This window comes from Callithrix jacchus, chromosome 21 (assembly GCF_049354715.1).
Source record: "Callithrix jacchus isolate 240 chromosome 21, calJac240_pri, whole genome shotgun sequence".
In the NCBI taxonomy this organism is placed as follows: domain Eukaryota; kingdom Metazoa; phylum Chordata; class Mammalia; order Primates; family Cebidae; genus Callithrix; species Callithrix jacchus.
In genome coordinates this window covers 22,368,934-22,396,251 of record NC_133522.1, presented here as the reverse complement: position 1 = coordinate 22,396,251, position 27,318 = coordinate 22,368,934, and the positions used below count along the sequence as shown (strand labels likewise).

At 36.1% G+C, this 27,318-nt stretch overlaps 1 long non-coding RNA gene across 2 annotated transcripts; it reads right to left on the bottom strand.

Moving 5' to 3' along the window:
- Positions 1 to 38: 38 nt before the first annotated feature.
- Positions 39 to 27,318, bottom strand: LOC144580645 (uncharacterized). 2 transcript variants are annotated; one of them, XR_013530579.1, is made up of 5 exons: positions 27,250 to 27,318; positions 13,041 to 13,133; positions 12,158 to 12,297; positions 6,939 to 7,216; positions 39 to 471 (listed from the first exon to the last, which is right to left on the bottom strand). It is a non-coding gene; the product is annotated as an uncharacterized LOC144580645 (long non-coding RNA). The 2 variants fall into 2 exon arrangements; XR_013530580.1 differs by lacking the exon at positions 6,939 to 7,216.

The window sequence follows — 27,318 nt, the reverse complement described above, 5'->3', positions numbered from 1 at the left end:
AGAAAATCTGAGACAGGTCACAATTAATTTAGAAAGTTTATTTTGCCCACGTTGATGACATGTCTATGACACAGCCTCGGGAAATCTCAATGACATGTGCCCAAGGTGGTCGGGGCACAGCTTGTTTTTATACATTTTAGGTAGACGTGAGACATCTATCAATACATGTAAGATGTACATTGGTTCCATCTGGAAAGGCAGGACATCTTGAAGCAAAGGCAGGAGGACTTGTGGAGATGGAGCCTCCAGGTCACAGATAGGTGAGAGACACAAAAGAATAGGTTGCATTCTTTTGAGTTCCTGATGAACCTTTCCAAAGGAGGCCACCAGATATGCATCCATCTCAGTGAGCAGAGGGATAACTTTGAAGAGAATGGGAGGCAGGTTTGCCCCAAGTAGTTTCCAGCTTGAGTTTTTCTTAGTGATTTGGGGGGTCCCAACATATTTTCCTTTCAAAACAGCATACGGTTCCTGAAAAAATAGGTAGCATTGAAAACATGTAGACTATTAGCTTACAGGCATTATTTTGTGTAATAATCAGGCTGGTCACAGAAAAAGTCAGAACTTATAGAAAATCAGGAGAAGAAAGAGTAAGAGGGTTAAACCAAAAAAAATTTACCAGCTGAACATGATTGTGATTAGCCTGAGGATTTTGAAAATCTCTGGAGAAAGAATCCCAAATTTATTTCAAATCATCACTATGGTTGGTTGCAAATCATGCCCTCAACTCTGTGAAGCAGACATTTTTCTTACTGTCCTGAAAACTTTGATGGTGGAGACTTGTAAAGAAATAAATTATAACTTAAGGAAAGGTCAAAAATAATCTATTCCAGCTGTGGCTTGAGGAAACTAATTTGAATTTAAAAGAAAACAAAATCCTTTTTTAAATTTCCCTCTTCTTGCTCAAGATTTTGAATATTGTAGACTCCTAACAGATACCATTTTATGACATCAAAAGAGAACTCAAAAGGAATATTCAAATGGTGGAAAATCTACCAATTGTTTGGAGAAGAAACCCTAATAAATTTATTGGAAAAGTGAATTATGTATGGTGGCTGCCAGGCCCAGACAAAGGTTGTTCTTCTCCATACGTGGCACCCAGATCCTTCCCTGCTCTGCTGCCTCATCCAACCTCTTCCCATATAGTCCCTTGTGATTTCTGGTTAGCACATAATTTCATTGTTTTGTCCAATAGTCCTCCAGAGTTCACTGAAATCGTGCTACTTGGGAGTATATACTTGGCTAGCAAGTAATGGAGAAGACATGGTTTAATTCCCTGCAAGACCCTAAAATCTGCTGTAGAAAACTCATCCTTCTTTCTACCACTCATTATTTCTTATCATCTTATTTTATCATTGAAGCTTTGGGAATTTAGTAGAGGACGCTCTTAACCCAAATTGTTGTTACTTTCCAGCTATTTTGGTGAGCTAAAACTTTTCAGTTATATAATAGCTGGTTTTCCTGAATTTTTTTCTTGGCATGGAAAGAATTGTATTAAAGATTATATGAAATAAACATATTTGACCAGCTCCCAACTACTCTGGCCAGATAAGCTTTCTTTTGAGCTCATATTGTTTAAAACTTTTGCCAAATGTACAGAATACTTCTTTTTAAAGGAGTTTTGTGGAAGATAGGTTATTTGGCAAAGTAATACCACTAAAAGATGTGAGAATAAAATTATTTATTCTACAAAAAATACTTAAATTTTAATGTGAGATTAGACTTGGCAAAGTCCATTTTGTTGATTTCTTATGATGAGACAAATCTTCAAATATTTACATATCTTATGCTATTTGCAAGTATTTAGAGTAATTTTAATTTCATGCTGTGACATTTTATACAGGGTTAGGCATCCCTAATTAGACTATATGTGTAAGGGGCATCCCTAATTAGACTATATGTGTAAGGGGTATATGAAACATAAATGAATTTTTTGTTTAGACTTAGGTTCCATCTCCAAGATACCTCATTATTCATATGCAAATATTTCTTAATCTGAGAATATCTGAAATCCGAAACACTTCTGGTGTTAAGCATGGTAGATAAAGCATACTCAATCTTTAATTGATATTTCAGATTGAAACAAGTATATCTATTGGAAACCTAAAGAAAGATTGAGATTTCTTGTTTTTTTTTTTTTGTCTCTTTCTTCTAAGATAACATTCACCAAGACAGATCATATATAGAGCCATAAACAGTCTTAATATTTCAAATCATTGAAACCATATGGGTACGATTTCTAAAACTATAATAAAATCAATATAGAAATCTAAATGAGAAAACATTTCAAACATTCCCAAACATTTGGAGCCCTAAAAACACACCACCAGGTAGGCCATGGATCAAAGGAGAAATCAAAAATTAACTACAAAGAATAAATTGAATATAAATGAAAATGACACATATCAAAATTTAATGCATAGAGTTAAAGTATTGCTTGGGGTTTTTCCCATAACTTCTAGAAGAAATACGCAGCAAAACATTTATATGATTGGATAGGCAAAAATTTTTAGGACACAAAAAACATGAGTCTTAAAAGAAAAAAATGATGAATTAGATTTCATTCAAATTACAAACTTTTAGTCTTTAAAAAACACCATTTAGAAATTAAAAGGCAAGTCACAGATTGGGAGAAAATATTGACAATACTTATTTCTGACAAATAATTTATAACCCGAATACATTAAGAACTGCTACAACTCAATAAGACGACTTTTAAAACAGAAGATTTGAACAGAAAGCTCAGAAAAGAAAATATGAAAATGAACAATAACATAAGATGCTTAATATCATTAGTCATCGGGAAAGACAAATAATTAAAATAATAGGTAGTGAGGAGTGTTGCTGAAGATACAAAGCAACTTGAAAATATTCTTGCTACTATTGGAGAAAGTAAAATTGTGCAATCGCTTTGGAAAAAATTTTGGCAGGTTCTTTTTATGAGCTTAAACATTCACTTATCATTCGACTCAGCAATTCTACTCTTAGGTATTTACCAAAAAGAAATGAGAGCATATATTCATATGGAGACTTAGCATGAATGTTCATAGCAACTGTGGTAGTAATAGCAAAAAACTAGAAACCAACAGTCTATCAAGAGATAAATATGTAAACAAATTGTGGTATGTCCATACAATGAAATACTTCTTAGAAACAAAAAAACACAAATCTGTAATATATGCAAGAACATACGTGAATATAAAAAATATGCTGTGTAAAAAGAAGCAGACCTAAAGGAATAGGTACTGTATGATTTCATTTATATACAAGTCTACCAAAGGGAAAACAATTTATAATGATAGAGTATAACGGGCCAGGTACAGTGGCTTATTGCCTGTAATCCCAGCACTTTGGGAGGCCAAGGTGGAAGGATCACTTGAAGTCAGGATTTCAAGACCAGCCTGGTCAACATGGTAAAACTCTACTAAAAATACAAAAATTCTTTGGTCATGGTGGTGGGTGCCTGCATTCCCAGCTTCCCAGAGGCTAAGGCAAGAGAATCGCTCTAACCTGGGAGGTGGAGATTGTAGTGATCTGGGATGATGCCACTGCACTTCAGCCTGGGTGACAGAGCGAGACTTGGTCTCTCAAAAAAAAAAAAAAAGAAAGAAAAGAAAAAAGAAAGCGTATTGGTGATGGCCGAGGACCATGATTGAGGGTGTAAAGTGCAGTTCCTAAGAAAACGAAGTAACTTTTTGCTTTGGCAGTGGTCACTTGCTGTACACATTTACCAAAAACCATTAAACTATATACTTAAAAGCCTGCTTTTATATGAAAAGTATGCGTCAATTAAGCTGATTTTTTTTCAAAGCTGACAAAAAAACCTCACCAAGTTCAGCTTTATATTGAACTAAAGAATTAGGTTTTATCCTTGTTTTACATTTTTTTTCTCATTCCTAATTTTTAAAAATGTGCAAGTATTTCTACTATAGTAGAAAAAAACATCAATGTTCTTAAAATCTCATCCAAATATCCATGTAGGTTTGCTCTCTTGTATTTCATCCTGCCTTGCTTTTTAGAAAAATCGGAGCACTAAGGGAGTGTTAAAAATGATACCTAACTTATTCTCCAATTTTAGGCCACATCCTTTTAAAGTAAAATATCCCTCACACGCAAGGTCTTCTACATGTTTTATAGCTAGAAAATTATGTGGGCTGAACTGCTCAGCAGAGCTATTGTTTATGATCACTCCGCTGCCTTATCTCGACCTTTATGTAGTAAAAGTTCGGCTTCTGTGGAACATAAAGAAGAGTGTTTCATTTTGCATTTCCAGGGAACCGCAGACCCCTCCTTGTTCTCTGGTCTTAAAGACTCCTTAGCAAAGTTAACATTGGAGACTCCCAGTTTCTACAGGCAGTCTGATTACGCAGGTTGTTGAAATGGTATAAGGGGTAATTTTGTGTACATTCATTTAAAAAGTAAAAAAAAGTACCCTGGCACGAAGCCATGTCGCCCTCTACTACTTAGTAAAATTAATTAAATTGGCCTATTCCTAGGAGAGGTTTTCTGCTTGAGTTTGAATAGTTAGTGCAGGTAAGGTTTACAAAACTCTGTTTGGATAGGTGTTCAATTAGATTTTCCAATTTAGGCTGTGCTGAGCTGATACACATTTTTGAGCCATTCAGTGCATTTTGATTTTCTAATTTTCTGGGTCATGTTTTCCGGTACTATAGAGGCTAAAAGAACATACTTGATGAATGAGTGAAATCAAAAAGGAAACAAAGCATTTCTAATATGTGGAGAGAACCCAAAGAAAATATTCACAGGCCTCTTCTTCATTTATCTTTTAGTGGCATTTCTTACTATTGTCATTCATTCACTTATTCATTCTTATGTGATCTGTTATTTTTTCATTTATTTTGTCATTTGTTCATTGAGTCCATACTGAGTACCCAGGCCACCAAGATGCAAGGATAATAACAGCTACCATTTTCGGAACTTCTTAGGTTTGTGGCATTGTGGGTACTGTGTTTCTAATGTTAACCTTATTTTTGAAAGCAAGGTCTAATTATCCATTTTCCTAGATAAAGGCAATTTCCTAGATAAATGAAACTAAACTAGGGTTTGAACTTGAATATTACCAATTGGAAAATTCAAACCCATTTCACTAAACCACCCTGCCTTCCAAGTCACATTCTAGAGATAAACCCAAAAGGATTAATAGTAATCAAGATAGTATGCAAAGCTGGAAAAAGCACAAGTCTAGGAGGTAAGAATTCCAATCCTAGCCTTGACAAACTAGACTTGGGATCTAGTGGAGAAATAGATAAAGTGGAGAAATACCTTATCTATAGGAGATGGATGTATAAATTCTTTATAAAACAGGAAGTGCATTAAGTTATTTTTTATAATTGCTTCTCTTCCAACTGTAAACATTTCTAATTCTGTCATTTTTGCCTTGTAAATTTTAAACTGACTTGAAATTTCAGATTTCAGAGATTTTGCAATTTTAAAAATTGTTTTCTGCTTTCTCTCTTTTCTAATTAGCTCATCGGTTAAGCTCCAAAATGATAAAAAAGAGGTATTGGGTACCTAATCTGGGGGGGGGGAATCAGATTTTGAACTATCAACTCGTTCCAAATTAAGCCAAGCAACTTGTGAGCTTGTAGCTCTTAAGCTCTAGTTTCTCACATTCCTTTTGGCATTGGTCCTTGAATACGACAACATAACGATGTTCTCAATTTGGTGATTTTTAAAATATTTTAATCTTAATGAATGAATACAGAATAAGTTGTGTTTGCTGAGCTCAAATCTCACCAAGTGTGAGAAAACTATATTTCAGCTGTATGTCCTGTTACACAGTGTTCTTGGAACTTCTCATATGTCATTCTGTCTGTTCATGTGCAATCTGATAACTAACTACAATTAGCAAATGAAATATTTATATATGCTGCCACATAGTCAGTCCATATGTGCAAAATATTGCCAGTTCCTCAGCAGCATTTAGCATCACCCACTGTTATGTTAGTTTCTTGAAATAGACCTTATGGTGCCTTACAAAGTATGTCCAAAACGCATGCAGCTCCCTTGCTTTGAGTGTTTATAGTAGAGCTGAAGTCAGTCTCAGTGAGGTTTGTTCTCTAACAAAATTCAGCACCACCAACACAGAGTTATCTTTTGTGTTACTCATATCCTTAACTTATAAATCACTCCATGTCCTACAGAGCAGTGTACATCCACATGACCCAACCGGTTACTATTTTATTTTATAAAATTTCTAGTCATTGACCCAACAGAAATAATTGACGGTCACAGTGAGAATCTCAAAAAGGAAATTTAAACCATGAATAGGGACCCATTCTCTATAATCAGCACATGAACAATAGGAAGAGTTTGTTGACTTTTAAAAAACTCTTCCTGAAAGGGGAAATTTATAAATGGAAAGAAAACATGCATTGGATTAACTTCTGAATTACACAAGAACAGTCAACAGTTGAAAGAATACAGGGCAGCTGCCCTCAGTGAAATATCCGTATGTGTAGGCTTTCTCTCCTCCTAAGTCTGATCACATTACATTGAGTAGTGGAGAGTGCAAGGGAGTGAGATTCCACCTGCAAACTTAGGTTTGTGTATAACCTTATTTATCAAAAAGGTTCAAGAGATCCCAAATAAATCACAACTCAAGAGAGAAAGGGAGAGGGAATGGGGAAGAGACAGAAAAGAGGGAGAGGTGAAGGAGAACATGGGGTGATTGACGTGCCCCTTGTGAGGGGTTCTGGTACTTGCGCTACTGAACTGATGATACAGCCAATAGAAATTGCTGAATAAATAAATAAATAAATAAATAGAAATTGCTGAAATGTAGTGAGCAGAGAAAGGTCCTGGTTATTAGACCAATATAAAAATAAGAATGTCTCTAACTAAACATGGCTAAGGTCTAGTTCCAGGGGATATTGATGCCGTTAATTTATGACCTGTATGATTTTAATAATACAAACCTTGTTAATAATGCGGTCTCTTGAAATGTACAATTCCACAGCTCTTAAGAACAACCTTGAAAAAGAAGGTACTTTATGCTACAATGATGGCGTCATGTCACTACAGTTTGAAGGAGGGAGGGATGCATTACTTCCTGTCCTTTTATATTGTAATAGATTTGTGGTGGGATGGTTTAAGAGACTCCTGCTGTCTCAAACTGTTTCCTTCAAGTGCTGACCATGAACTGGGCTCAGAGATGATTTGGACACTTAACATTCTCAACAACAAAAATTTCTTCCTATGTGGCAGAGGGAACAAGATGGGAAGAAAACATTATTTTATCATTCTGCTTTACTGTCATCAAGGCAAGCTTAGAGACAGGGGAAAGACTAAAAAACAGAGACTTCAATACTGAGCTTGCAGTGCCTAATTACATACCATCTAAATTAATGGCACAAATGCCTACAAAGGAATAAAAATACACAGTGCTATTTAAGCAATGGTTTAAACAAATACAGCATATTTTCAGTAAGAAATGCTAACTTGGCCATTCACTGCCAAATCTCTTTGCAAGGCCTGTCGACCACACTGTTTCCTCCACCACCGTGACAGATTGGACTTAATTGAAAAGTTGCTAGTTTACAGCTATTGTTGAAAACTTGTATCGTGAAAGAATATCAGCATGGTGATTGTCCTTCAGTCTATTTTTATATAGTCTCTTCATCCTGGTCATCATTTTTTAAAAATTTAATATGAAAATTTCCCAAAGTCATAAAAAAGATGTAACAGAGAGATACTCTATTTTAAAATGATCAAAGTCTCAGAGACCATTATTACTAGTCCTGATTCTTGTTTCTGGACATCAGTGAACTTTATGTGCCCTATTTATTACATGGGATGGTTTTTAAAGAGCCACTTGTAACCTAGTTAGCTTGCTCTCAGAATGAAGTGAGATGAGCAAACTGGAATAAATAATCTATAGGAGAGGGAGAAACATGAAGGTAAATAAGGAAAAAGGTAGGACATCAAGGAGTTCATGAGTCTAACTGTCCCAGTAACACTCACTGCCATATTTCTTTAAGTCATGTTTCCTACATTTCTCTCCAAAGCCTATTGCTGCATGTGACTTAGATCATCTTCATGGACAAAATCAGTTTCAGTGGTCTGTCATGTAATGATCCATCTTTTCACAAAATTATCGGGGGTTTTCTGTGTCCAGAGGTACAATGCAGGCAAGTTTTATGAGCCTTTTCAAAGGAAATAGAAAGTGTGGTTGCTACTCAGAAAGTAATAACTTGCTTGTACCTCAGTAAGTAGTTATCATGATGCCTGTGATCCTAAGGAGCCCCAGTGCCTTGCTACTCAATATTTGCTCACAAATCAGCATTGTCAGGATTACCTGGGAGCCTGTTGCAGATGCAGATTATCAGGCCCTGCTTAAATCTGCAATTTGGCAAGATCTACAGTAATTCCATATGCTCTCAAAACCCCAGAGGCATCTCCCCAATGAATATGTATGGGATACCTGTGTGAATTTCCTTGAAAAAGTCTTTCAGTTTAGAAAGTATCCTCTACTTTTCTTATTCTCATTTTTAACCACATAGATCTGCAAAACAGATGGTTACATTTAGAATTTAAGGAAACAGGTCCAGGAACGGCAGACTGATTTTTGACACTGGAATTTCCACCAACTGGGTGTTTAGTCCATTTGGAGACAGGAAACAACCCCCAAAGAGTGGGGACGAAGGAGGCTGTGGGATGATGGCAAACTCAACTGCACACAGGTGCAGAGGACACATTAAGTAGCTATTGCGCTGACACATATTAGCATCAGCTATGTAAGCATAATTATTGGTCAAGGGCAGATTGTTGTAAAACAGCTAATAAACAGGAAACATTAACTTCCCTCACACCGGGACTTTGCAAAACCAATATTAGGCCTATGTGTTCTGTACATGTATTTTCTCTGAAGCCAATTAACCTCTTTATTGGAAAACAAGAGCTTGGTTATTGTTGAACATGGCAGCTAATCCTTCACAGTAGATAACTTTCATTGAGCAAGAGTGGAATGAGTTGTGTTTACTTCACTGACTGATATTCCTATACAATTAAAAGAAAGATTAATTGTTTAATTTCCTCAACATTGGTGCTGGTGAAGGCTAGGAGATCCATAAAACTAAAAACTATAGTTTTTCATTTATCCAAGGCCAAGGGAGCAGTGGAAATTAATTTTGGTATGGTATATATCTTTTTATTATCCTGACCATGTAAGGAAGGTTGAGGGCTTGAGTATCTTTGTGGAATCAATTTTTATTACATTTCCTCCATATAACTTTGAAGGTTTAGAATGGGACAAGATGTGAGCCTGTAGATCTGTCAAATCATTTTGATGTTTCAGACCTAGACTATTTGGCTGATACACAGTGCATGGAAGATGCCATCAGAGAAGAATTACAATATGAGCAATGATAACTTCAGTAGAGATAAAATGATGGAGGTATACTTAATAATAATAACTTGTACCATTAAAGTGAGTCCACCTAAACTTGCAGGAAGAAAATTCATGAGCAAGAATGGTGCAAAACCATCAATCTTCCTGTATTTACTTGGAAACCAAATATATGAGATCTGCAGGATAGGGCCACTGATCAAGAGGATAGGAGCTCCGTTTTTTTTTTTTGTGTGTGTGTGTGTGTGTGTGTGTGTGTGTGTGTGTGTGTGTTCACTGTAGTACTCTTGTTATTTTGCATTGATATTTCATCATCTGACTCATTTGCCTTGCTTTCTGCAGTCATTTGACTCCCTAATTCTATTGTTCCCCTTTTTCCTCTTTCTCGAACTTTCTTCTCCACATATCCAAGCCAAAGTCATTTCATTTTTTGAGTTTCTTCCTTATTTCATTTCTTAGAGTTGAAATCTCTTGTTTCTTTTATTTTTTAAAGTAACTTCAGTGCCTAAAGTTATAGAGATGCAACTATCTAAGACTGGCTTCTAGGTCAGAAACATAATGTGAGCAACCTATGCAACTTTAAATTGTAATATAAAATTTCCAATAGGAATGTTAAAAAGTAAAACAAATTAATTTTAATAATGTGTGTATTTAACCAAATGTGTCCAAATTATTATCATTTCAATGTGTAATCAAAATAAGAATATGATTGAGATAGTTAACATTTTTGTGTGGGATTTAAAATTGTGCATATATTTCACACTTCGTAGCACATCTCAATTCAGACTAGCCACATTTTAAATGTCTAATAGCCACATGTGGCTAGAGGCTACCATATCATCAGATGATAAACCTTATATCACAAAGGACTGAATTTTTTTCCATGAATGCAAAATGCCATTTATACACAGGGGAGTATAATTTCCTTATTAGACCAAGGAAAGTCCCTTCTTCATCAAGGACAATAACATACATAGGACTTTAGAGTATTTGTTGAACAACTATCAATTTTAAAAATATTGCTTTAATATGTGTATCAATGTTATTCTCTCTTGTTAAAAATCTAAAACCTTAACACAGACACAACTATATATTATTTTTCCTCATTCATTTTTAGTTGAAGGTAGCATGGAAGAGGACATAGACTTCTTTCTCTGGAAAGGTTCTTGCACACACCTCTTTTCATTTATAGTCTCCCAGAAAAATCAAAGGACTTGGATAATTACATTGATAAAATGCAGCTTTCACCATTTATGTTGATGCTTTCTATTTTTTCTTTTATTACAGCTTTGGCTGTCCTTAGCATGTTATAGTCTGTTTAAAATATTTGTGATGACTATACCCCATTCTCTTTCCAAAGCTTTCCTCTGCCTCCTGAGTAGAAATGTGTACAGCATGTCTCATTAGCCAGAAAAGCCCACGGGATGTCCTGTCTTTCAAGTGCTTTAAAACGTCTTTTACGTTGGTTCTGCCATTTCTAGCAACCTTTATCAAGAAGAATAACATAATTCTCAATGTCAACTTTGTGATCCAGATCACAGAGCAAGCTCTAAAATGGGTTTGTCAAAGACAGCTCATACTATCTTTTGGGCATGAATTAGGAAACCTATAAAGGAATAGAAATGGCCCCAAGTTTAAGGAGACCTGAAATATGAAAACCCAAACCCATTAAAGAGATGCCGTGGAGGGAGTTTCCTCTATAGCTAAAAATAATTTTTCTTTTCATCATTAGGATTGCTTTAAATCAAAATATCTTCATCTTCCTTATATTTAAGTATTTGTTTATAAATCAATAAGTACTTGAAAGGCTAAAGAAAAGAGAAAATGAAAGCTGAAGCTTTCATTGGCACTTTTCATTTGGCACTTTTCATTTGGCACTGATTGGGAATCAGTGCCAAATTGAGATTAATAAAAAATGAAGATAAACTATCTTTAAATTTACTGAAAGTCAAGGGGAAAATAAGGTCTACCATTTAAACTTTCAATGATGTTCATTTTCACCTTAATGTGTGCCTGAAGAAATTATGAAATAAAATTCTACAGTTATCTACATTCATTAATGGCCTTCTTAAAACTAATGTCCCTGAGTGCCCTACGTGGCAACATGAAATACACACCCACACAGACATATTTCCAGTTTCATTACAAACAACTCTACAATCCTCTTGTGAAATTATAGCCACTGATTAATGTTTATCTGAGGAGCATAACTGTAAGTTTCTAGAGCTGCTGGAAAGCCAATTCTTACCCAAAACAGCTGTGAAACCAGACTGACTTTTAACCTCCCCTGTTGAATACAGGAACTCTTGGCACAATTACAGGGCAAGTAGCACAGTATCTATGGGGTTACCATTATAGAAACAGACTTGGCCAGCAGGAAATGTTTACATCCTGCATGAAACCCTGATGTTTGACATGAAACCTGAGCTGCTCACCATAGTTTTAGAAAACAAAAGTCTCCCTCTTTGAACTTGTCTCCTCGCCCAAATGGACAAATATTCCCATTTCCTTTCTATCAAATACCTCAATCCCAACTATTCCTTTCATTGAACTGTTTTTATACTCTGTAGATGCAGGAAATAAACAGCCCTGCAGTGCTCTGCCTGTAATGAAATACAAGCCACTTCCACCAAGGATAACACTCAGTAAGCAACACAACAAAGAGAGACAGACTCTGGGTTTTCTTTGCAATTCCTCAAACACCTCCTAGGTGAGGCAATTATATTTTAATTAAAATGTACTTGGCCTCATACTACGAAAGCAACAATACCAGATTTTTCTATAACTTACTAAATTTGAGCTGTAGAACTCAGGAGGTGGTATTTACATGCTGACTTTCACCAGGTTCTCCTTTATCAAAGATAGCCGTGTGAAGCGGGGGAAATGAAGAAAACCTGGTCTGAGAGATTGAACTGGCTGAACCCAAGGATCTAGAAGAGATAAGTTAAAGCCCTTTTACAACCTCCAACAGCCCTCAGCAACATTACAGCACCAGAAAACCACCTGGTCACCCAGGTTCCTGCCAAGTAACTGGACAAAAGAGGGAGGCTAGTGAAACTCCCCAAAGGACTGTTAATTAGTTTAAGGGGCACCCTACACCTGATGCCCTTGATTATTTCTCTCCCTCATTAGCAAAAAAATAAAGGGACAGGAAAGACAAAGAGGGCACCGACTATTATCTTTCAATGTGGCTGATAAATACGTCTTTCTCTTTTTTTCTTAAATTACTGGTATTGCTGTTTTCTTAGGTGAAACACAGAGCCTCTCAGAGGTCAATTTTGTGGTGACCTCAGCAGGCTACTATGATTAGAGTATATTGGTTTGTTCCTTTTGTGTGTTAAGATGACCACGCAAATACAGAGACTTCTTAACTGCAGAAGGCCAAAAGGAAATCAGGCAGCCAAAAGGAAATTGCGTGTAATCATCCTTCTTCCAAATTTATTTGGATTTCATAAGCATATATGGGCAGAGAATGTTTGAAAGCCTTTGAGGCAATGTGCTGGGGGCAGGGTGGAAAATGGGTTTTAGTGCTGGATCCATTCTTATTATTTGGGGGCATCTTATAAATATATTTTACCTCTCTGTTCCTTCATCTACAATGAGGGCATAAACATCACCTTCTCAGGACATTCAGGTTTAGTGGGGAAGGGTCCAGGCTGCTCTAGACCAGTACCTGCACTTGAATGTGAGGGAAAGAAACTGCTTCTCATTTGAAATCTTCAAATTCAGCATTTTGGTTGTTTCTTTATTCAACTGAGATGATCATCTAAAAAAAAAATCATGACACTGTGTATTAATTTTCCATTGCAGTTGTAAAAACGTGCCACAGATGTTGTGGATAAAAACAACACAAATTAATTTTCTCACATATCTGTAGGTGAGATGTGTGACATAGACCAAAAGGGGGTAAAATCATAGTGTTGGCAGGGGCTGCGTCTCTTCCTGGAGAATTGTTTCCCTCCCTTTTCCAGCTTTTAGGGACCACCCACAAGCCATGGCTCATGGCCCTCTTCCTTTGTCTTTAAAACCAGCAAAGTTGTACCTTCCTGACCATTGCCAAGACAGTTCTCTGATTTTAAGGACCTGTGTGATCTCATGGAGCTCACCTGGGTAATCCAGAATATTCTCCTTATCTCAAAGATCATTACTTAATCACATCACATGGGCAGTCTCTTGTGCCCGGTAAGGTAACATATTCAGGGGTTCCTGGGAACAGAATTCGGAAATCTTGGTGGCCACTGTTCTGCCTATCCTACTCTGGAAAGCAGCTGAATCTTATAAATGCTCATTATTTATTAGATCTTTGCAGTCTTAACCCTGTTTTTAGGCTACATATGGGCAATTCTAGAACTTTCCACTGTCCTCCAAATTCTTTCCTAGTGTCAAAGGTAATAATATCAAAGTAAATTAAATAGGAAATGAGATTTAGATGCATCTAGTTTTTGGGTCGGAATATCTTCAAAATGTATTTTTTACCAACTTCTTTTTTTTTTTTTTGAGACGGAGTTTCACTCTTGTTGCCCAGACTGGAGTGCAATGGCACAATCTTGGCTCATTGCAACCTCTGCCTCCTGGGTTTAAGTGATTCTCCTGACTCAGCCTCCCAAGTAGCTGAGATTACAGGCAGCTGCCACTACATCCAGCTAATTTTGTATTTTTAGTAGAGATGGGGTTTCTCAACCTAAAATAGGCTGGTGGACCAACCTGTTTTAAAATGTCAATTTGTTACAGAAAAATTAGGCCAAAGTGTTGAATAATATAACAACTAAGTTGCAGAAACTGTATATTTCAAAAATAGTAAGATCAATATTATATCTTAATCACCATTAAAATGTAGACATCAATATTTCTGTTCCTTTTAAATATTCCCAAGGTCATCAAAAATATCAATGACTCTCATATTCTGATCATTTTTCTCATTATAGCTACAGCTTTCTTTGACCCAAATTGTTTTCAGTTTACACTGTTCAATTACACTCAACACCCACCAGAATCCTGCCAGAGCACATTCTAGTCCTTTTCAATCTTTTTAGCTGAATGCTTCCTTCCTGCATTATGAAAGTTTAAATGCTAGAATTCCCAGGAGTCCATTTTAGGGTAATGTTATTTAGTTACACTAAATCCTTGCCTAATCACATGAGGTCCCACAGCTTTATCTAACATCTGTATTCTAACAAATGCCAAAGTTATATTTCCAGGCTCAACCTCTGCCAGAATCACATATGACATGTCTACGTAGATGCCTAATAGCCATGTGAAACCTACACTTTCAGAGGCCTTACCCATCTCAGTAAATGGCAAAATGGCAACTCTATTGTTTCTGTGGCCCAGAACCTCCAGGGTTCCTTGATCATCTTCTGTCTCTCACAGGCAACATGTATAAACTATGACAGCTCTCTTCTTTCCAAATGCATTCAGAATATGATTCCTTTTCACACTAGCAGGCTCACTATTTTTCCAGCCCCTGACGCCATCATCTCTCACCTGGATTACGGCAATAGGCCCTAAATGCCCTTCTTGCTTCTATCCTTGCCTTCTCCTTTGTTCAAAAACACCCTGTGACTTCCCATGTCACTCCGAATAAACCACAAAGTCCACATTATGGAAACAAAGCCCCACATGATCCAGCCCTTGCCTCACTGCTCTCCTCTTCTGCTGTTTACTCGTGTGTCTACTGGGCTCCCAGTACTCTGGCCTCTTTGGGTCCTTCAGACTTGCTATGATAAAGACCTTCCATTTGCCCCTGAAGATCCACTCTCCATGCTTCTTTTCTCTTTTCTGTGCTGAGAGGGAGAACAGTACAAATTTTATCAGTGGGTGCCTTGGCCTTCTGTTTTCAGCCAGTAGCAGGCACTGTCAAGAAATCAGAGGGTGGACAAGAGTAAGATTAGCGTGTGTATCCACTGACTCCCTCCGTATAGGCTCTTTGCTGGCAGGACGCATGCAGCCTTTGTTGAAAGGGTTTACTCCTACAAGGTAACCCTCTTACCACATTTCTCCCTGGCTCTAATTCCTACAATTACTCTCACCCCTTGCCCTGTTGGGCCTAATAGCAGTAATGGAGAACTGTTATTAGTCCACGGTACTGTATTTTTCCCAATGACTTTCTTATACTCTCTTGTTCTTTGTATAGAGTATTGATTAGACTCTACTCAAATTATTTTTCTGGGAGCCAAACTGATATTAATGCCAAGCACACTCCTGCTTCAAGACCTCAGGTATTTGTAGTCATTCTTTTCTGTTTTTAAAAAGTTGGAACTTTATTTTATATAGATTCATTGGGTATCTGTGCAGATATCTTACATGGGTATATTGCAAAATGCTGAGGTTTGAGGCATGATTGATCCCATCACCCAGGTACTGAGCATAGTACCCAATAGTTTTTCAACTCTTTCTTCCCTCCTACTTTCCCACCTCTAGTAATTATCAGTGTCCATTGCTCCCATCTTGTATTTTTTTTTATTTTGAGAAGGAGTCTCACTCTGTTACCCAGGCTGGAGCGCAGTAGTGTGATCTTGGCTCACTGCCAGGTTCAAGTGATTCTCCTGTCTCAGCCTCCTGAGTAGCTGGGACTACAGGCACACACCACCATGCCTGGCTATTGTTAGTAGAGATGGGGTTTCACCATATTGGTCAGGCTGGTCTACTGTCTTCCAACCACCATGCCTGGCTGGTCTACCAACCACCATGGCTGACTCTACTCTATTGTTAGTAGAGATGGGGTTTCACCATATTGGCCAGGTTGCCCAGGCTGGAGTGCAGTGACACAGTCTTGGCTCACTGCAACCTCTACCTCCGAGACTCAAGCAATTCTCCCACCTCAGACTCCTGAGTAGTTGGGATTACAGGCACACACACCACAATGCCTGTTTATTTGTATTGTATTTTTAGTAGAGGTGGGGTTTTGCCATGTTGGTCGGCTGGTCTTGAACTCATGACCTCAAGTGATCTACCCACCTCAGCCTCCCACAGCGCTGGGTTTACAGGTGTGAGCCACCATGCCCGACCTGTTTTAAGTTTTTTTTTAGAAGTCTCCAAACAGCTTTCCACAGTGGCTAAACTAATTTACATTCCCTCCAATGGTATATGAGAGTTTTCTTTTCTCAGCAGCCCTGCCAGCACCTGCTGTTTTTGGACTTTTTGATAAGAGCCACTCTGACTGATGTAAGATGCTGTTCCATCATATTTTGATTCACATTTCTCTGATGATTGGTGGTGTTGAGCATTTGTTTATGTGTTTTTTGGTCACTTATATGTCTTCTTTTGAGAAGTGTTTGTTCATGTCTTTTGCCTATATTTTAATGGGGTTATTTGTTGCTTGCTTGTTGAGTTGTTTACGTTCTTTTTTTTATTTTTATTTTTTTGAGACGGAGTTTCGCTCTTGTTACCCAGGCTGGAGTGCAATGGCGAGATCTTGGCTCACGGCAACCTCCGCCTCCTGGGTTCAGGCAATTCTCCTGCCTCGGCCTCCCGAGTAGCTGGGATTACAGGAACGCGCCACCACGCCCAGCTAATTTTTTGTATTTTTAGTAGAGACGGGGTTTCACCATGTTGACCAGGATGGTCTCGATCTCTTGTGCTCGTGATCCACGCGCCTCAGCCTCCCAAAGTGCTGGGATTACAGGCTTGAGCCAGCACACCTGGCCTGTTTACGTTCTTTATAGATTCTGGATATTAGACCTTTTTCAGATGTGTAGTTGCAAATATTCTCTCCCATTCCGTAGGCTGTCTTTTACTTTATTGATAATTTCTTTTGCTGTGCAGAATCACTTTCGTTTAATTAGGTACCACTTTTCATTTGTTGTTGTTGTTGTTGTTGTTGTGATTGCTTTTTAGGACTTAGTCATACATTCTTTTCTAACGTTCTTGTAGAATTTTTATAGTTTGAGGTCTAACATTTAAATCTCTAATCCATCTTGAGTGAATTTTTATGCATTCTGAAAGGTAGGGCGTCGTTTCATTCTTTTGCATGTATCTAGAAAGCTACCCCTGTACTATTTATTGAATAAGGAGTCTTTTCCCCTTTGTTTATTTTTGTTAACTTTGTCTGTCAAAGATCATATGACTGTAGGTGTGTGGCTTTACGTCTGGGTTCTCTAGACTGTTTCCTATGTCTATGGGTCTGTTTTTGTACTAATACTAAGCTTTTTTGGTTACTGTAGCCTTATAGTATGGTTCGAAGTTGGGTAATGTGATGCATCCAGCTGTGTTCTTTTTGCTTAGGATTGCTTTGACTATTCAGGCTCTTTCATGGTTCCATGTGAATTTTGGTATAATGTTTTCTAGTTTTGTAAAAAACGATATTGATAGTTTTATATAAATAGCATTGAATCTGTAGATTGTTTTGGGCAGTATGGCCATTTTAATGACATCGATTCTTCCAATCCATGAGCATGGAATGTTTTACCATTTGTTTGTGTTATCTGTAATTTATTTTAGCAGCATTTTGTGTTGTTTTTTTTTTTTTTTTGTAGAGATCTTTCACCTCCTTGGTTAGATGTATTCCAGATATTTTATTTTTATTTTTTTGCAGCTATTGTAAATGGAATTACATTCTTGATTTTGTGCTCAGGTTGAATGTTATTGATATATAGAAATGCTACTAATTTTTGTACATTAATTTTGTGTCCCAAAACTTTAATAAAGTACTTTATCAGTTCCAGAAGCCTTTTGGTGGAGTCTTTAGGGTTTTCTAGGTATAGAAGGTGAAGCCTTTAGAGTTTTCTATCATATAGTCAGTGAAGAGAGATAGCTTTTCTTCCTTTCCAATTTGGATGCCTTTTATTTCTTTTGTCTAATTGAATTGGTAGGATTTCTAGTGCTGTGTTGAAAAGGAATAATGAGGGTAGGTATCCTTATCTTGTTCTCAAGAGGGTTGGTTTCAGTTTTGCCCGTTCAGTATATTAGCTGTGAGTTTGTCATAGGTGGTTCCTATTATTTTGAGGTTTATTTCTTTAATGTCTAGTTTGTTAAGGGTTTTTATCATGAAAGGATTTTGAATTTTTCTCCACATCTATGGAGATAATCATATGGTTTTTGTTTTAAGTTTTGTTTCTGTGGTAAGTCACATTCATTTATTTGCATATGTTGAACCAATTTTGCATACCAGGAGTGAAGCCTACTTGATCACAGTGAATTAAATTTTTGATGATTGGGTTTGCTAGTATTTTGTTGAGGAGTTTTGAATCTATGTTCATCAGGAATATTGACTTGTAGGTTTCTTTTTTGCTGTGTCATTTCCAGGTTTTGAGGTCAGGGTAATGCTGACTTTGTAGATTGAGTTAGAGAGGAGTCTCTCTGCCTCAATTTTTGGGTTAGTGTCAGTAAGATTGGTACTCCCTCTTCTTTGTCTCCCTGGCAGAATTCAGCTGTCCAAAATTTTTTTTGGTTGGTTAGGTCTTTACTATTGATTCAATTTTGAAACTTGATATTGGTCTGTTCAGGGTTTCAATTTCTTCCAGATTCCATCTTGGGAGATTGTGTGTTTCCAGAAATTTATCCATTTCCTCTAGATTTCCTCATTCATAAAGGTGGTAATAGTATTCTCACAGATACTATTGTATTTCTGTGACATTGGTTGTGATGTCACCTTTGCTTTTTCTGATTGTGCTTATTTAAATCTTCTCTCTTCTTCATTAATCTAGTTAGATGTCTATCAATCTTGTTTATCCTTTCAAAAAACCAACTTTTGATTTTGTGTATTCTTTGCATGGATTTAAGTGTTTCAATTTCATTCAGTTTAGCTCTGATTTTAGTTATTTCTTTTTTCCTGCTAGTTTTGGAGTTAGTTTTTGTTTTTCTCATGATGTTAGATCATTAGTTTGAAAGCTTTTTAACTTTTTGAGACAGGCCTTTAGTGCTATCAACTTTCCCCTTAACACTTTTTGCTGTATCCCAGAGGTTTTGGTATATTGTGTGTCTGTTTTCATTTATTTTATAAATTTTCATATTTCTGCCTTAATTTTGTTACTTACCTAAATGTCATTCAAAAGCAAGTTGTTTATACATCAATTGTGTTGTTTTGAGGGATCATTTTGGTATTCATTTCTATTTTTATTCTGCTGTGGTCCAAACGTATGGTTGGCATTAATTCAATTTTTAAATTTTATTCAGACTGACTTTATGGTCGAACATGTGATTGGTCTTGGAGTATGTTCTGTGTTTGAGCTCATTCTTTCCCGTGTCAGCCTCAGTCATCCCATTGATAGTCCTATGGCTCATTTCCTCCTTCATATTCTGTCCAAATATCACCCACAAACTGTTTATTGAACAGTTTATTTTCAAGATTATGGAATAAAAGCAGAAGAGAGTAGACTACAGAAGCAAGTACATTTTCAGGAGGTCAAGCTACATTTCTCTCATTTTAATCATTAAAAGTGGCAAACAGACTAAGTGAGTAGTACCATCTAAAATTACTGTGTAGCTTAATAATAACTTGGAGTTTCAGGAACTGGTAAACGTGTTTCACCTTTTTTCAATTTCCCATTCATTGTATAAGCAGAATCACTGAAAAATCATCCATTTAAATCTGTGTGCCTTTGGACGAGAATCACCTAGTGCTGTATATTTTTAAAATCTGTTTAGTTTTTAAGATGAATGTTAGTAGTGCAGTTTAATTCCCCCCAAAATTTTCAAGTATCTGCTATATATTGAACACTGATTCATATTCTAAAGAGATATAAATAAAGAAATAACTGGTTCTTTTCCTGAAGAAATTTACAGTCTAATAAAGGAAACATGTATTTTACAAGAAGTGATGATTATCAGAACTGTTTTGCTAGGGTTGGCATAAATTACTGTGGGAATCTGAAGAAGGGAAAGGATAATATCTCATGGAGGATAATCAAACTAAAAGGGAATTGATAAAAGTTGTAAAGGGAATCACATTGGACTTGAACTCTGGAAATCAGTTTTTAAAAAATAATTTGGGGAGGGATAGCCTGGGGTGAAATGCCAAATGTGGGTGAAGGGGAAGAAGGCAGCAAAACACACTGCCATGTGTGTACCTATGCAACTATGTTGCATGCTCTGCACATGTACCCCAAAACCTAAAATGCAATAAACAAATAAATAAAAAATAATTTGGTAAGAAGCATCACAGGTGTAAAGAAAACATTGAAGCAAAGACGGGTTTTCAGGAAATAGTGAAAAAAGACCAAAAAGTGAATAGGCAGAGAAGAATTCATGACATTGAGACACATTATGGATAGGATGAAAAGTTAAGAGAATCACTTGTTTTCTATATATAAAATTATAAAGAATGAATACAACCTGACAGATTTAAAAAAGATTTCAGAATCAGATTTGACAACACACAATGACTGAATTTGTGTGGAGAGAATGGAAGAAGTCAAAGTTGGCTCCTAAACGTCTAGTTTGAGAAAATAAATGCATGAATAGTAACCCAAATATTGAATAAAGTAAGGATATCAGGTTTCAAGAGTTGGTTGATGGCTGCAGTTTGGAACACAATGTGGAGAGAAACCACTATAACATTGCTTGTATAGGTAAATTTATATATGAAGCTAATTCATGCAATGGATTAAATAAACCATGGAGAGGAAGTTGAGGAAAGGGAACTGAGTTTCTAGACCCAAAATAGATGAAGAGCAATCATGTATGCGTTTGGCTATATAGATTTTTCTCTGTACCATTTTCAAAAGACAATTCATTTACATGATGAAGTGAATGGTGCTACTGGACTTGTTCAATGTAGGCATCCTGAGATTAGAAAAAATAAATCAGATAGAATATCTCAAGGGAAGGGACAAGAGACTTAAGGTCACCGAGGAACACCAAATGTCTGGAATAGAAGACAAAAAAGAATCAAAATATATGAATGAGAATTGTCAGAAAGAAAAGATGTAAATTAGAAGTATTATGCTTGGAAACAGAAGAGCCTTGATTCTCAATTTTAAATTATATGAAATGGTCAAGTAAGATGCAAAAAATTATTTTTTCCTGAAATTAAGGAATGATTGCTGGTACCAATAAGATCCAAGATTAAGGCATAGATCAGAAGTTATAATACAGTAGGTTAAATAATAACTTATAAAAGATAACATGGAATTAGTGCATGGACATTATATCTACAAATACATTGGTTTAATATTTTTGTTATTTCTGTGTACATTTTATCTCCCCTTCTAAATTGTTTGTTCTTTCTATTCAGAGATTATTTCTTTGACTCTCATATGGCATTCAATGGTATTCTACAGAAATTATACATTTTAAATTAATGAATAGACATTAAAGTTTTGCCCTTATTTACCTAATTCTACAAATTATATTTTTACTGATTGACTATTAATTTACATGACTATCTGTTTAGCTCTAGTGGAGATATCTATCTTTGTGCTTTTTCTAATAAATGGAGTTCTTTCTTTGAGAGCTGTATCCATAAAGATTTTATATCTGCTCAACTCAAAAGTGCAAAAATATCTGTCACAAAAAACTGGGGAGTGCCCCATGTTCATTTTGAGAATAACAGGTTTATCTGTCTTTATAGCCCCAATGCCCTGGGCAATTTCTGTTCCAGACAATGAATAACTATTGAGTGAATGAATGAAGATAGCCTGAATTATAGTTGATTTGAGTTGAGTCTCAATAAATAAATAAGATTCAATTTGACTTGATCAGTGATTTTCAATCAATGCCATGATACACTACTTGTGGCATGAGCTACAGATAATTTGCTGCTAACATAATTTTCAAAGCCTTGCCAATTATTTCATTTAAAACAATAGATTTGATTCATGGTGTATGATTCTCACTTATATTCCAATTTTATTTCCTGAATGAGAGATAAATGGGGGGATTTAGAGCTGAATTTCTAAGAAGCATAAGAGATACTGGTTACATGCAATTATGGTGGTGTTTCCCAGGCATGGGCTTCATCCATCATAATAATGAGGTACATAGAAAAATCATAAAAAGTGTTGAGTCACTGGAGATAAGGGAGAGAAAGAAAAATGTCAGAAGAAAGGAGGTATTCCAGGTCATGGGAATGTTAGGAACACAGAGGCTGGAAGGAGCTTGGCATGAGCAAGGACATACGCTAGCCTTGTTCAGCAGGATGGAATGCTCTGAAGAGCTGCTGTAGAGATATGAAACAAATAAGGTCTCATTACTGTCAGGCATGAGGTAAAGTATTGGGAAATATGTTTTCCCTTCACCTGGACAAAAAGAATTGGATCTCTACTTAATGAGGGAGTCAGTGTGCTTTATTACCAAGACCAAAATATATGATAGAAATAAAAAGCCCTGCAATCTAATTGTAGATTCTGGTTGAAAGAGGGCAATGCCACAGAAACATGTATTGGTCAGGTTTCTCAGACTGGCTTCAAAAAGTGAAATACCCATTTTCCTAACAATGCATGAAATGCATACAAGGTAAGTAAGTAATATCATTTTGTCATTTGAGGTCATGTTAACCTTGAAGATAGAGCCAAGTACTCCCTAAGTTACTCATCAGTTACTTTGGACTTGGTGGCTATTTTGGCTTTAGGTTTTGTTTAGAACAAGCATGTGAAAGGCTGTTGAATTGCTATATTTGTTTATGTAAGGTCAGACTAACCTAGAGGTCTTCAAGTATTATAAAGTGGGAAAAAACTTAGATTAGTCCACTGTTGTGTGTTTGATTGTACAAGGGATAAACCCTTCTTTGCCACTCTACAAGGTCATACTACTGTTAATGCTAAGTGCACTTTACTGAAATAGTAACCATTCAACTGAATGTGAAATACACTTGATGCATAGACTTATCTAGAAAGTTGTATCACAAAACATTTCTTTTCAGTGTTTAGAAGGGGAAAATGTAGACATTGAGAGTAGTGTCGAATCTTGAGAATTACTTTAAGACATCACAGAAGAAAGCCCTCAGTTATAAAGTTTAATAATTCACTGACTCATGTCTAAACAATCAGCATATTTCTTGGTGAAGGGAAGACTACTGGTCTGAAAATTAACAATTAATTTTATATTAAGTTTGGCAGAATGGGAACGGCACAGTCAATAGTGCTAGCAAACAGCATGATTTATATATCACTTTTAATTAAACATGAATTCTTTAAAGTTATTATAAAAATGAACACATTGAATTTGGTTCCTTTATGATAAATATTTTAGTAGGGGTATAATGGGTGAATTTTTATACATGTGTATTCTTTTACATACTATATGTACTACCTACTAAATGCCAAAATGTGGATCAAAACAGTGATTACAAAGATAAATGACCCAAAGGAAAATTTCAGAACAACTGATAACGGAGCTGAGATGAATTTGATATTTTAAGTGATCTTTCTCAAAGAACACTGTGTTATTTGGAGGGAACCATTCATTTTTATTTTAGCATTAAATGTTTTCCAGCTATTGAAATTGAAACTTGAACTAAAAACTTATGACTAAGTAAATTGCAGGGGGAGAGAAAATATTTCTATATGTTAAGCTTGGGGAAAAACCTTGACTAGGAAGGCTATTTTTAAAAAAATAAACATTTTCTTTTCCTTAGTAAGGGTCAGTTTAGAAGTCGTTAGAAGGATTTAAGATGATTGGCTTTAAATTGAGTAACTTAAATGAAATAGAGATACATGATGTCAAGTATTGCTTTTCTAAGAAGTACAGTGCGAGAAATGTTGTGGCAAAGGAAACATGAATGAGAACACAAATGAGAGGGAAACTTTTACCTCTAGAAAGCTGCCGATAAACTACTAAGTTGAACAATGTGGAAAAACAAACAGAAATCATACTGTAAATATTTAACTTTAGAAATATATGTATCATAACCCTCTAAATCTAAGTCATATTCTGTGAATTATTTGATGACTGTTTTATTTAAGAAATATTAATAGACTATTTACTAATTTCCAGGCACTGTGCTGGAAAACATCATAATACAGGAATTTAAGAGATAGATTTGATTCCTGACAACCTACAGCTTACAGATCACTGAGGGTGACAGGGACTCACAAAATCACACCAGCAAGTATATGATTACATCTGATGCCTATAGGCTCTCAAAAGAAAGAAAAGGGATTCTGACAAAGAAATCTGGCTTTCACTGAGGATTCTGACAGTGTTTGAGCTTTGTTTTTAAGTTTGAGTTAAAATTAACTAGGGGAAAGGAGAACTCTCAGGTAGTATTTGTTGAATGAATAAAAATAAATTCCAGATAGTTGTTCTGTGGCAATAGGTAGCAAAATTCACCTGAAAAATTGAACAAAATTCAGTGAGGTTAGAGCACAGAAAGCACGGTTAAATTGGTTTAAAAAAAAAAAAGTAGAGACGAATACATGTAGAGATTTGGTCTTTGAGGAATCAGAATGTACTAGTCCATTTTCACACTGCTATAAAGAAATGCCAGAGACTGGGTAGTTAATAAACAAAAGAGATTAATTAACTCTCAGTTCCATGGCTGAGGAAGGCTCGGGAAATTTACAATCATGGTGGAATGGGAAGCAGGCACCTTCTTCACAAGGTGGCAGGAGAGAGAACCTGTGAAGGAGGAACCGTCAAACACATAAACCATCAGATCTTATGAGACCTTACTCATTATCATGAGAACAGCATGGAGAAAACCACCTCATGATCCAATCACCTCCCTCCCTCCACATGGGGATTACAGGTTCCTCCCTCCACACATGGGAATTATAATTCAAGATAAGATTTGGGTGGGGACACAGAGCCAAACAATATCAAAAAAGCCATAAAGGATTTAAGCTAAGTGAAATGATCAGTTTATGATTTTTTTTTTGTCTTTTTTTTTAGACAGAGTCTTACTCCATTGCTCAGGCTGGAGTGCAGTGGTATGATCTCAGCTCACTATAACCTCCAGCTCCTGAGTTCAAGTGATTCTCCTACCTCAGCCTACCAAATAGCCAGGATTACAGGCACCTGCCCCTGAACCCAGCTAATTTTTTGTAATTTTAGTAAAGACAGAATTTTGCCACGTTGGCCAGGCTAGTCTCAAACTCCTGAGCTTGTGATTTGCCCACCTTGGCCTCCCAAAGTGCTGGGATTACAGGTGTGAGTCACCGCACTTGACCAATTTATGTTTTTAAGAGCTCCTTCTAGCTACTCTGCAGAAGATGGATTCTGAAAGGATGTGCATGGATATGAGTAGAAGAGGGCAGAGCCATTGCCTTGGAATGAAAATAGGTGCTTTAGCTTGGTCTTTAATAGTTGTAGAAATGAAGATTGAGACACATGGAAAGTTTCCAAGACAATTAGGAAAGAAAACTGAAAGTCTTTAGCAATTGTGCTGATCAAATTTCTTGGTTGAGAATAACAGAAGCCAACCCAAGAAGATGAAAAATTTATTGGAAAGATATCAGAAAGCTAACAGAATTGATGGGAAATTGGAAACTGATATTGGAAAACATGTGAGAACAAAAGAAAAGTAGCCAACTGAAGACAGCCAAAATCATTCCAGAGTAGGCTGGTAAGAACACCACACTGGGCTCTCAATGTCAAGATGACAACTGTGTACGATCACAAACTGTTCTTGCATCTTTGCATCTTTACATCTCAAGAATCAAAGAACTAGCTGGACCATCCACTTTCCATGGCCTAATTTATGAGCCAGTGACTTGATGGCTCTGGAACTAAGGAGAGAAAATATTTGCTCCTGTTCAGTTTCTATCCTTGGATGATGGGCTCTGTCTCCCACAGCGACCCAGGCAGTCAGGGAATCCCCTATTTGTAAGTGTATTCACAGTATGCCTAACAACAAAATTGCAAGGAGTGCACTAGACAGTGTTGGATTGGATATGGCTGATAACGGAGAACAAGACAGGAGAGATGACTATGGCTTGCTACTTCCTTAGATGAGAACCCTGAAAAAAATGATCTGTTTCATTTAGGTTTACGGATTTTTTTCTGATGAAAAGGCGGGATCAAGAGGGTTTTTTTTTTTTTTTTTTTTTGACAGGTAGGTGCCTTTGGGTAAGACTTGGATCTAAATTTTATTATCTTATTCCCTTTGCCCCAAAGCATTCAAATATTGATATCTCTAAGGAGGGAACTCTGTCTGCTGTTAGTTAAAATGAGCAAAGTTGAGTCATTATTATGAATGGAGTATTTATCTTTTTCAGCTTAATCATTTAAAACACTTTTTCATAGATAAAATGTTTTTCATAATATTCATAGTAGTTCAACATATGAATCAGTTTCTTAAATGTAAAAAAATAGTGAGATGGTTCTCCTCATTCTATCATTCTGTAGGACACTTTATTTTATTAGTGCTTTAGGTAGCAGACATGGATGAGAAGTATTTTACTGCTGGTTATTACAGGTACCTACCAAAATCATCCAGAAAATTAATTCTATGTATCACTGAATTTTTAATTAGTAGCTTAAAATGTTTCTTTTGCATGTTAAAAGAACTTGAGTCTGTATTCACATAGTTCAGACTATGAAAGATATTCTCTGAAAGTGAAGAATGACAGTCCATGGGAATCAGTTTTAAATAGCATATTTTGAGGAAGGACCATTCTTAAAAAGGTGCTCTAGCTCCCAATTAGCTTAAAATATTAATATACAGAGTGGTAGAAAAGATTACTGGTATTAGTGTATAACTCAAAATAAATGATTTTTAAAGTTTTTTTTAACTCAGCTATAATTTGTGTAACATGAAACACACCATTTAAAAAATAATGTTTAACTGAGAAAGAGAAAATGTATATACATCTTGTACAACATGTTTTTAAATATTTATACAGTATATAATGGTTAGATCAAGCTGATTAACATAAGCATTATCTTACATATTTATTTTTTATGATAAAAGCACTTACAATCTACTCTTTCAGCAATTTTCAAGAAAATAAAACATTGTTACTAACTATTGTTAGCATGTTATACAAGAGATATCTTGAACTTACTGTTTCTATCTAATTGAAATGTTATATCCTTTGACCAACACCTTCCCAACTGCCTTCTTTCCAACCTCT